Source organism: Balaenoptera acutorostrata, chromosome 1, assembly GCF_949987535.1.
Source record: "Balaenoptera acutorostrata chromosome 1, mBalAcu1.1, whole genome shotgun sequence".
Classification (NCBI taxonomy): Eukaryota; Metazoa; Chordata; class Mammalia; order Artiodactyla; family Balaenopteridae; genus Balaenoptera; species Balaenoptera acutorostrata.
The window spans coordinates 162,456,949-162,468,640 of record NC_080064.1 but is presented as its reverse complement, the minus strand read 5'-3'; the positions used below and the strand labels follow the sequence as shown (position 1 = coordinate 162,468,640).

General features: G+C 45.4%; 1 long non-coding RNA gene across 3 annotated transcripts; it reads right to left on the bottom strand.

The window, feature by feature from the left end:
* Positions 1–2,375: 2,375 nt before the first annotated feature.
* On the bottom strand, positions 2,376–11,405 carry LOC130707409 (uncharacterized). 3 transcript variants are annotated; one of them, XR_009007301.1, is made up of 4 exons: positions 10,840–11,405; positions 7,485–7,571; positions 5,850–5,907; positions 2,376–3,174 (listed from the first exon to the last, which is right to left on the bottom strand). It is a non-coding gene; the product is annotated as an uncharacterized LOC130707409 (long non-coding RNA). The 3 variants fall into 3 exon arrangements; XR_009007304.1 differs by lacking the exon at positions 2,376–3,174 and adding an exon at positions 5,450–5,528; XR_009007303.1 differs by lacking the exon at positions 7,485–7,571.
* Between the last annotated feature and the right edge of the window lie 287 nt (positions 11,406–11,692).

Genomic DNA, 11,692 nt, shown 5'->3' with positions numbered 1-11,692 from the left:
CAAAAGTGTGAGGTGTATGAGGTCAGCCCCAGGGAAACAATCGGCAGTCGTGCCTGGTGTGGCCATAGCCGCAGACACAGAGCCGTCACCCTGGGAATCCCTGCAGGCAAGGAGACGTGGCCCCGCCTGGTGAGGGGCGGGGACATGGGCAACCTTGGCTTTCCAGGTCATGTGATAATGAGCTGTCACTGAGATGACCCTCTGCCTTCAGGGTCCACATGCAGCATCCGTACTTGGTGTTTGCTCCAAGGAGTATAGAGTGTCATTTGTTGATCAGATTTATTCAGATGACAAATATGCTAGAGAGTTTGGCAGGAATGCCACATTCGGAAGAACAGTGCCTCGTTCACCTTGAAAAATACTCCGAGGGAGACCCATCCTATAGAAAGGGTGTGTTTCCCAGGGATGGATGGCAGCCTGTAATTACGCACAAAGGGTTAGGGCCACACACAATAGCATTCAGTTTCTCTCTCATTTTCTCACATGTGCTAGTCATTCTCAGCAGGTTGATAATTCTGTGAATGGCCAGGACCATGTCAGGCTGTGCCGTCTCTTCCAAAATGCCTAGTTCGTAGCACACAATAGACTCTGAGTAATTTTTTGATTGCCTAGTCAATAAACAAAAGACGAACATCTTCCTGTTTCTATGTGAGGGATGCATACATACCAATCTAACGTCTGGCCATTTTCTGAGAATTCAGCATTCGCATTATTCGATATCCTCTGTCCCCACAAAATTGTGCTCCATGTAAAGGGAGAAAATAGCTTTTGAAAGGGATTGAGGGGCCTGGGAATTATTCCGAGAGAGAATGTTAATCAGCTTTGTGACAGAGAGTCAGAGAAGGATGGCTTGGGCTGTAGAGGGCAAGTTCATGCAAAGCGCAGGGGCAGCTCTGACAAGTTCAAGGCCATGTGGATGAGCAAAGCACAGGGGCCACCTCTGAACAGCCAGTTTCAGGATGGTCTGCCCACCCACCAACCGCTAGAGTGCACCTGGGGCCTCTGCACCACCAGCGACCCTCTCCCAGCTGATGGGATGGCATCCTCTGGAGTAAGACCAAGTCTCTCTCTCTCTCTCTCTGGGACCCAGGATCTTTGGGGCAATGGGAGTAACCGCCATTTTCCTTCCTGTTAGCAAAGATTCACAGCAAGTCACCCAGGGCTGTTTGCAGCCCTTGCAGGTATGAGCTGAGGGGGCCCTGCAAGGACCCCTTTGCCCCAGAAGCCCACCAAGCGTGGAATAATGTGAAGTCCTCCAGCCGATGGGACACCAGGAGGATACAGAGGGGCACTGAAAACTTGCTTTAACCACCTCTCAGGACTGCTAAGAGCCTGCTGTTCTCCCAGCCTCTCCGTGTCCGTCCAGGAAGCTTGCACAAAACATTTCACCCCACAACAAAGCAAACACCTTGTATTACAGGATCTGCAATATCCCTCCCCGCTCCAGGAAGCTGCGGCTCTAAATGCAAGGCTTAGCTAGGAGAGGACGCAGGTCCTTTGCTTCTTTTCCTCCTCCGCCTGCATTTGCTGTTTCATCGTGTTCCTTATCTCCTCCGCCTTATGGGGCTGAAAGTAAAGAGAAACTCAAATCCATCATTTTCACAGTTTGTTGGCAGCTCAAGTTCACCGTTTTGCAGTTGTTTGCAGCTCTTGGAAAAAAAAAAAATGTGTGTTCGGAAGGGTGATGGAACCATAGCCTGGTAGGAGAGACAACGGTGCGATGGGATAAATACAGGTAAAAGTCCTTGGAAGCACAGACAGGGAGTGACCGGCTGCTCAGGGATGTGAGAGAAAACTGCAGAGGGGCTGGCATTGGAGTTGAGTCTTCAGGAAAGATTAGAAGTTTCCCAGCCTTTATCTTTGCTGCCCCATCTGCCGAGAAACCAGTCCCTTGGCAATTCCTGTGACTGGCTCTTTTTTTTTTTTATGTTAAGACTTTATATTTTTAGAGCAGTTTTAGGTTCATAGCAAAATTGAGGGGGTGGTACAAAGATTGCCCATATACCCCCTGTGCCCACACATGTACAGTTTTCCCCATTATCAACATCGCCCACCAGAGTGGTACATTTGTTACAATGATGAACCTATGCGAACACATCATAACCACTGAAAGTCCACAGTTTACACTATGGTCCACTCTCAGCGTTGTACGTTCTTTGGGTTTGGATGGCTGGTTCTTTTCATTCTTTAGCTCTCATTTCAAACGTCACCTTCTTGAACTGAAGCGTTCATCAATGGATGAATGGATCAACAAAATGGTGTATCCATACAATGAAATATCATTTGGCCTTAAAAAGGAGGGAGATTCTGATGCATGCTTCAACATGGATGAAGCTTGAGGACATATGCTGAGTGAAATAAGCCAGCCACAAATGACAAATATTGTATGATTTTAATTCTGTGAGGTACCAAGAGTAGTCAAATTCATAGGCAGAAAGCATAATGGTGGTCATTGGGGCTGGGGGGAGAGAGGAGTGGGGAGTTAGTGTTCAATGGATATGGAATTTAGGTTTGGGATGATGAAAAATTCTGGAGATGGAAGGTAATGATAGTTGAATAGCAATGTGAATGTACTTAATGCTACTGAACTATACACTAAAAATGGTTAAAATGGTAAATTTTATGTTATGTACATTTTTCAATAATAGAAAAAATAGATGCAAGTTACAACTGAGAAAAGGTCACCTCTTCAAAGAGGCCTTCCCTGACCATCAGGTCTTAAGAAGTCTTCCTACTGCAGTTGGCTGGTTACTCTCTGTTTCATTGCCTTATCTATTTCCTGCACGTCACTCACCACAATCTGAAATTATTGTACTTGTTTCCTTGTAGGCTTCATGAGGACGCAGATCTTGTCTGTTGCCTTCACAGCTCTATCACGCTGCTTGTGCCAGGCTTGGCACATACTAGATGCTGAAGCATGTAGAAGGAAATACTGAAACCTCTATAAAATGCAAAGTGCAATAAATATGTCAAAAATATTATTTATTTCATGTGGCTCTTCTCGATCTGGAAGGATTCCACATAGTGAGGCTAGTTCAGGACCGAGGACCAGATGTGACCAATTGTTGCTAAAGGCAGCAACAATTTGACTTTGACTGATGTAGGCCTGAAACAGAGCCAAGAAGTAGATCGACAAAGTCTCATCAGGGCATGGCTCCTTGAGCCTGCTTTTGGCTGAAAGAAACAGAAACCTCAACTCAGAATGGTTTGGACAGTAAAGACCATTGTCCTTATCATCGCCCATAAAAAGAGATCTCGAGGTAGGGTGCTGCAGGGGTTGGTTAATTCAGTGGCTCATCTAGCATCAAGGCCCCAGTTTCTGTCCATACTTCTATTCTGCCCTTTTCAACACATCAGCTTTGTTGTGAGCTCATGATGACTGCCTTAGCTCCACTGTGCCACACCCAGACACAATAACACAATTACTCTTGTGGAAGAAAAGCAACTATCTTTCCTTGTGTCTCTCTTGGGCAAGTGAAGGAATCTTTCACAGAAGCCCCACACAGATTTCCCCTCATGTGTCCTTAGCCAGGACCGCATACCATGTTCATGCCTAAACCGGTCACAGGCAAGGGGAATGGGACCACCATGACTGGCTTAGACTCATATAGACGCTTGGGATTAAGGATGTATCCAGCTTTCCCCAAAGCACATGACAAGCTAATGGTAGGTGCATGAATTACTCTTGGCATTAGGGAGATGGAAATGCCTATTGGGAAGGCAGCTAGTAGTGTCTGCCTCAGGGTGAAATTAGAGGTTTGAATCCATGTCACAATAGCCATCCTGGCATGGAGATGGAAGCATGGATCATTCAAGGGGGCACTGACTATGGAACACCATGGAAGCCCCCAGGCCCCTGCTTCTTACCCACCACTGACCTTAGCTTATTTGGGATCAAACTGGCTACAAAGGGTTTAATGAAGTTGATGCACACCTAGGAACTTGCCTCATCTTGTGATTTCCAAGACAAGTAACCATCACTCAACCTTCATCCAGCATGAGGTTTGCATTTACACAAGGCTGTGTTCAATTCTTATTCTGAAACTCTTTCATTCTTTGATTCAACATATATTTATTGAGCACCCATTTTGTGTCAGGTATTATACTAGGAACTAGGATATAAGAAATAAAGTGTCTGCCTTCATGGAGCTTACTATCTGGTCTGGGGAGAGAACCAACTAACATATTTTTAAAAATTAATTTCACATATGTACTGATATGTACTATGGAGAAAATAGAATGATGGGATAGAGAGTGGTGGGACCAACAGGTTACTTGAGCTAGACGATTAGGGAAACTCTCTGAGGAAGTGAGAGATCTGAGTTGTGAAGGAAAAAGCTAGAAGGAAGATTTGGGGGAAGGATATTCCTTGTAAGTACATACTCTTTGTAGCAAGAATAAGATTAACATGTTTAAGTCATACCAAATCAGCCTGTGTTACTGGAGCTTGGAGGGCAAGGGAGAGAGTGGTAAGGATGAGGCAGAAGTTTCAGTAGCCTTGGAGAAACTATTTTAGTGGGGGAGGGGAAAATCCAAGACTTGGGTTTTGGACATGTTAATTTATCTAGGTGGATTAGCCATTTAAGGGGGGATGTAAGAGGTCCAGAACACAGAGTTGTAGACATGAAGCTGGAAATTATCAGCTTATGGATGATATTTTAAATCTGGGTGAGATCACTTAGGGAGAGATTGTAAAAGAGAAGAGAAAGGCTTCTAGACTCACTAGGTGTATGATTTGAGCATGTTATTCAGCTTCTTTGAGCTTGATTTTTTTTGAATTAATTAATTAATTTTTAACATCTTTATTGGAGTATAATTGCTTTACAATGGTGTGTTAGTTTCTGCTTTAAAACAAAGTGAATCAGCTATGCATATACATATATCCCCATATCTCTTCCCTCTTGCGTCTCCCTCCCTCCCACCCTTTGAGCTTGATTTTGAACTTGTCTATAAAGTGAGTTTTATCGTATCTACCTTGCAGAGTTGTTATAAGAATTAAGTTAGATAATGTATGTGAAAGCACCTGGCACAAGACTTGGTAGAGTCTAAAAAAAAATGTTTTTTTCTTCACGCTGAGTGTCCTCGTTCCATTTTGTTAGATAATAAAGGTATGTATGTGAATCATTAAAATTGGATCTAGGTAAAGTGAGCGTCCAGGATTTGACATTCCTTTTTCTGACTGATCAACTTTCAAAAAATCATTCTTAGGCACTGGTGGATAGATGAGGAAGGAGTTCTATCATATTTTTCTGCTAAAAGAGAGCCCAGATTTCCTTAGATGGGTGAGGGAGGATAGGTGAAAGAAGAGCTGCAGGTATGGGAGAGGAAGGAAAATGAGAAAAAAGTATTTCAGACAGCATATAACGGAACAGTGATGGAAAGCTCAAGATTTCAAACCTTTGTCTTTAGGAGATGGTGTCACTGCCCAGAAATAGACACATCGGATGAAGAGTTAGTCTGGGATGAACATAGAAGTGATGGTGAGCTTAGTTTTGGCCAGGCTGAGTGTGAGCTCCAGAGAGGGCAACCTGGAGGAGACAGCAAGCAGACAGCAAGCATTTAGGGAATTTTTGTAGCACAGGAGAGAGGCCGGACCTGGAGCTACAGGTTTAGGGGGCTTTGCATGGAGAGGACTGAAGCCTTGAAACTGGTGAGGTCATGGACAAAGTCTAGGGTGAAACCCTTCTCCAAAGAGCTCTTTTACTGCTGTTTAATATTTCATGTGGTTGTTTGGCTTCCCTGTTTGACTGCAAACTTAACTGCTCTTCCACTTTCTCAAAGGTGACTTGGGAAATTGCCTCTCTCAGCTTCAGTTTCCTCAACTCTCAAATGGGACTAATAATACCTACCACATAGACGGTTGGGAGGACGAAAAGAGATCATCTCCTGGAGCGATTAGCATCGTGCCTGGAATGAGGAAGGTAGACAATGAACACTGAATGTCGCCTCGATGTTATTTATTTGATTCAAAACTAAGAAGTGTTCTTGCATACCTGCCAGGTGTATAAACACTTCCTGTTCACTCAGGGTACGTGACAGTGGGGAGGAGGGGTTGAGGTGGGGACTCTAGTCCTATAACTTCCTCCTGCCCAACCCTGAGGTCACATCCTAACTAAGCTTGGGAGAACTGTCCCGTCCCTGGTTTATATCAGTCCCTCCCACATAGGAGGGGAATGGTAGATGGGTGCAGATTCAACTGAAAATAGTCTTTTCCAGTTGCCACGGCCCACATACTGCTCTGAAGCCCGTCTCTAGCACAGATATCTAGGTCTCTTTTCTCCTAGTGGGACTGCCCCAGCTGGACATATGGGCGGTTGTCAGAGGGCTGGCGGGCCCCTGAACAAAAGAGAGAAGCAGCAGGGACACATCTTTCTTGGAAACCAGCCTTAGGCAGCCCAGGATCCCACAGTCTTCCCACCTTCTTTGCTTTTCTGCTGGGATTTGAGGTCACTCCCTCCCCTCAGGGGACACCCACGTGGATCTGACCATTGTGATTTGCTCTCCCCTAGTCTGTGCTCCCAGGGAGGGGAGGGGAAGAAGAGTTTAATTAGGTCTCTGAGTTTCCTGATGCCAGCAAGAGTGCCCTCAGGTTGTCTGATGTGTGAGTAGCTTTGGGCTAGTTTTGAATTATTTTTAGGACTATAAGAAATCAGCTCTGAGACCTGAGTCATGAGCAGGCTTGCAGGAATCTGTGGACGTGGAGCTCTTGGCCCCTGGCATGAAGGGGAAGGAGGGTCTTGCGTTGACCTTGCAGCTTTTCCCTCTCAGAAGCCAAGCAGACAACCCTACGGGGGGCTCAGGGTGTACAGGGTATGCGTCCTTTTAGAAATGCAGCCCTCCTTACCCCACGCCCATCCCATTTCCCCACCAATTTTTTCTAAGCTATTTTGAAACAGCCATGAAAAGGTTTAGAACTGGTTTAAATTCAGGTAACAGTGATGATTCTCTGTTTGCAAAGACCTGGAAACCAGCTGTGCCCTTAAAGCCAAGGAGAAGACTGGATTTAGCTATTGCTGGGAAAACAGCAACTATTTCTCCCACCACCCTGGTTTGGCAACATACAAACATGCCTTCAGAAATTTCAAAGAAAAACTCAGATTTAAAAAAAATAAATGATGACCTAACTTCAATTTACAGAGCAGTTACAAGGCTAGGGCAAAGAATTACACTCAAATAAGGCAGACCTCAAAAATATTGCAGGTTTGGTTCCAGAAAAAAGAATATCAAAGAAAGTGAGACACTCTAAGTTTTGTGGTTTCCTAGTGCACATCAAAGTTATGTTTACACTATAGTCTATTAAGTGTGCAATAGCATGACTAAGAGAGCATATATAACTTAATTAAAAAATACTTTATTGTTAAGAATGCTAACCATCACCTGAGCCTTCATAATCTTCTCGCAATAGTAACATGAAAGATCACTGATCACAATCACTGTAACGAATATAATAATGATGAAAAAGTTTGAAATACTGCGAGAATTACCATAACGTGACACAGAGACACGAAGTGAGCAAATGCTGTTGGAAAAATGGCGCCGATAGACGTGCTTGACACGGGGTTGCCACAAACCTTCAATGTGTAAAAAGCACAGTTATCTGTGAAATACAATAAAGCCCAATACACAAAGTCTGCCTGTACCCCAAATGTTAACATTCTACTATATTGGTTTTATCATTTTCTCTCTCACCACATATACTGATACAGGGTAAGACTGATACAATACTATTCCCTAACCTGCAGACTTAATTCAGTTGTCATCAATTTTCCTATAAAGTCCTTTATAGCAAAAGAAAACCCAGGACTATATTATTCAGTTGTTGCATCACTTTAGTCTGCTTTAATTTTGGACAGTTATTGAGTATCTCTTTGCATTCATGATATTGACATTTTTTCATAGCGCAGGCCACTTAGGTTGTAGAATGACCCTTCCTTCGGGCTTGTCTGATGTTTCTTTGTGATTGCATTCAGGTCGTATGCTCTGGGCAGTAACACCAAAGCTGTGGTGCTGGGTTTTTCTCAGGGCACCGTATCAGGAGGCACGTGCTGCTGTCTCTTTGTTTCATCACCAGTGATGTTAGCTTTGATCATTTGGTTAAGGGGGGATGGGCCAGATTTTTCCACGGTAAAGTGACTTAATTTTCCCTTCTGTAAGGTTACTTTGTAATTAATAAGAATCTTGGGGGGAGGTACTTTGAGTTGGTCTATATACTCCTCTAAATTTCACCCACTAATTTTAGCATCCATTGATGATTCTGGCCTGAATCTATCATTATGATGATGGTTGCCAGGTGCCGGTTTTCTAAATCCATTATTCCTTTCACATTTATTTGTTGGTTTTCTACTGTAAGGAAGAACTTTCTCACGTATCTATCTATCTGTCTATCTATCTATCTATCTATCTATCTATCTATCTATCTATCTCAGTTTTTGAAAACAAAACAGCATGTTAACTAAAAAACCCCGATGTATTCCCACAGTGGGTGTCCTTCCTTGAGCCCTCACTGACAGCAAACGTGTCCAGGCCGGTCTGGTGAGCTGGGGGCCGGCAGAAGGAGTCAGTACACAAGAACTGAACTGCACTGGGGCTCTGTGTGTGGTGGGGGATTCGTGCTGGCCTCTGATGAGGGGCAGGGTGTGGAGGGCAGCAGGCAGGGATTGAAGGAACTGTCTTGTGTGAGACACCATGAATCTAAGAATGTGAGCGGCAGGCATGTGTGTCCCTAGGACAAAGCAGGGCTCACAGTGGGGGACAGGGGAGTTTAATATGCTGAGCACACGGCACCCTGTGCTGTAGGACCATACAACCTGGCAGCAGTGGCTGTGCAGGAAGATGGGGACACTGGGGTCTCACGTGGGTAGTGCCAGTGACTCTCACGCGGGCTTGCAGGAGGACGGGAGCGGGACAGAGGCAGAACATGGCCCACAGGCATGACGGTGGGGAGGGGCACCTACTCTGGGTACTTCCAGAGGCGACTTTGTGGGAGCCCAAGATCTTATATGAGCAGGTCAAGACAAAAGCCAGTTCGATGTCAGAGGCTGGAGAGGCCATGGGACACTGGAGTTCCAATCCACACAGCACTTGCAGCCTGGCAAACAGTCCCTGAAAAATGAGACTCGGTGCACTAGGGGCGGGGCTTGCTTGGATGCAGAGCATAGTGCCAAACTGGTGCGCTGCCCCACCTGCCAGCCGCCCATGCTCGTCAGCACAGTTTGGTTGTCTCCTGCTCATTCCTGGGTGCTCCCCTGGGTTCTGAATGGCAGAGGACCGGTCCTCCTCCTCCAGACTTATGTACACCCGAGGGGACTAACTCTGAACGAGGCACTCGCAAAGAGGGACGAATGCACGAAAGGAGAGCACCCAAGAAAGACGGAAAATGAGGAGACGTGGCAGCACGAGGGAAGCGGCTTCACCACATCTACCAAGTAGCTCCCTAGGAAATACTCAATCTTTCATTTAATTGAAGACAGGAACATTATTATCTCTGGCACGAGAAGGAGTTATCCTAAAGAAAATTTACAGTGGTATTATCATCGACTCAAAAATAAATTACACTTTGGTCTAGGTTAATTTAGTTTCCTAAATTACACTTTGGTTGTATTTGGGTATCATATCAAATCAGGCCGTGTGCATCTGTCTGTGAGAGTGAAGAAATGCTACGTTAGAAAGCCTTAATTTGAAATGCTGGGTGCATTGTCCACTGTGTACACTTTAGCAGTTTTCACTTGGAAGTTGATGGTGATGCAGTGTTTCCTACAATACAGTCTTTACGTCAGGCTTTCGAAGAAATCTTTTCGAAGATTTACAATGCGGGACAGCTCGAATGTTACTTCTGAAGTGATTTTTGGGAAGTTTTGAGATAAGCCAACCTGCACTCCTACAGCTGGGCTGGAGGATGTCCCCAGGGCCTCAGACACCTGCCTGGCCACCAGAGGCTACCTGATCTGGGTCCCTCTTTTCAGGGTGGTGACGGGCACAGTTGTCTGATCACCTGCCCTTGGAAGCTGTGTGTATGATGGTCTCTGAGCTCCCCTGTGCAGAGGTCATCCCTCCTGGATCAGGGAGTCACGTGGAGTCACAGAACAGCTGTCAGAGCCTGACCGGGCCAGCAGGGACCTTCCCACAGAGCTATTACATTTCAATTTCAGTAAATATTTAATGGCAGTCAATACCAGAACAGATGCTCCGGGATGAGAGTTCAGGAAGTACAAACAGGACCTGCCTTCAAAAGATGGACAACCTAGTTGAGATTCAAGTAACATTTATTGGGGAAAAATGGGAGAGAGTGAACAGAGCTTGGGGCTGGCACCACAGGGTTTTGTGTTTGGGTTTTGATCTTGTCACTTATGGGTTTCGGGCACCCAGTAGGACCTTTCAGGGCCTCCATCCACAAGGAGCCTCCGTGTCTCATCATACATGGAGAATAACCATTCTTACCGCATGGGTTTCTCGTAAAGATTAATGGGAGACTAGACAAAAAGCACTCAGCGTGGTGTCTGGCCCAGAATAAGAGCTCAGTAAACAATAGCTGGTTTTTTGAGGGCTTTCACACGCTGGGCACGTTTACCTATGTGGTCTCCCACACCCCGCTGAGCAGGGTGTTATTATTATGCCCCATTTACAGATATAGAAACTCAAGGCCAGAGAGGCGAAGGGCTTGCTTTTAGTTAGCGGTTCATCAGCGGTAGGGCTGCACTTGACGGCCCACCTCCTGGCACCTGACTTGACGCCATCCTCACTCTGACACGACTGGCCCTTGCGGTGTCGTGATCATCTATGGAGAAGACATATTCTGGCATCTTCTCAGCAAACACACCACTAATAACAATGATCTCTTACCTTTGTATAATCCCTTTAACTTTCCAAAGTGCTTTCACATCTAGTATCATTTGATCCCCTCCACTCCAAAGACGAGTCTTCTCTGTTCAACTTGCAAAATCAACTCCTGCCAGGGCTTTTTCTGCCTGAAAGACTGAAGCATGGCAGAATAAATGTTCTGGACCGTGTCTTTTCCAGCCTGGGCAGCGGACAAGGTGGCTTTCTTTCTGGGCTGAAAAGGCTCTGTTTTTATTTGGGGCTTTTGTGCAGCACCCGGAACCCAGCCTGCCCCACTTCAAGCTTCTTCCTGCTTTACGTCATGAACTAGGGGAGCGTTTCCTATTTTCTTCAATACTTTGAAAGCCTCTGACTCATCTTGGGATGAAGCAGAAGTCACATTGGTAGGATGCTTGGACCAATCTCTCGTCCTTACACCCCTTGGAATACACACATGTGCACACGTGTGTACACCTGCTGCTTCCCAACTGCCCTAATGAATGAGGCTCAGTGAACACGAATCGATGAAGCTCCACGGAAGTCTGCCACTTGTTTATGGCTCCCTTCCAGGAGCTCAAATGTTGATTATCCACGTGTCTCATCTCCATCTCTTTCAACTTGGCTCAGGGGTGCTCCCATTAATGTTATAGTCACTAGACACATTATCTTCCTTCTCTTTGAGCAAAGTTATTTTTCAAACACTAAGCACAAATAATTATTCAAGAAACACTTTGCAAAAACAGCATTTATGAAAACCGTACAATTCAAAATCTATTTTAGAAGCTTTTACAAAAAGCAGGAAATTTAGCGGGGGAAGCAGGTGCTGCATTCTTTTCATGATAAATGGCGGTGCATGCCCGGGCGAGGGTGGGGTGGG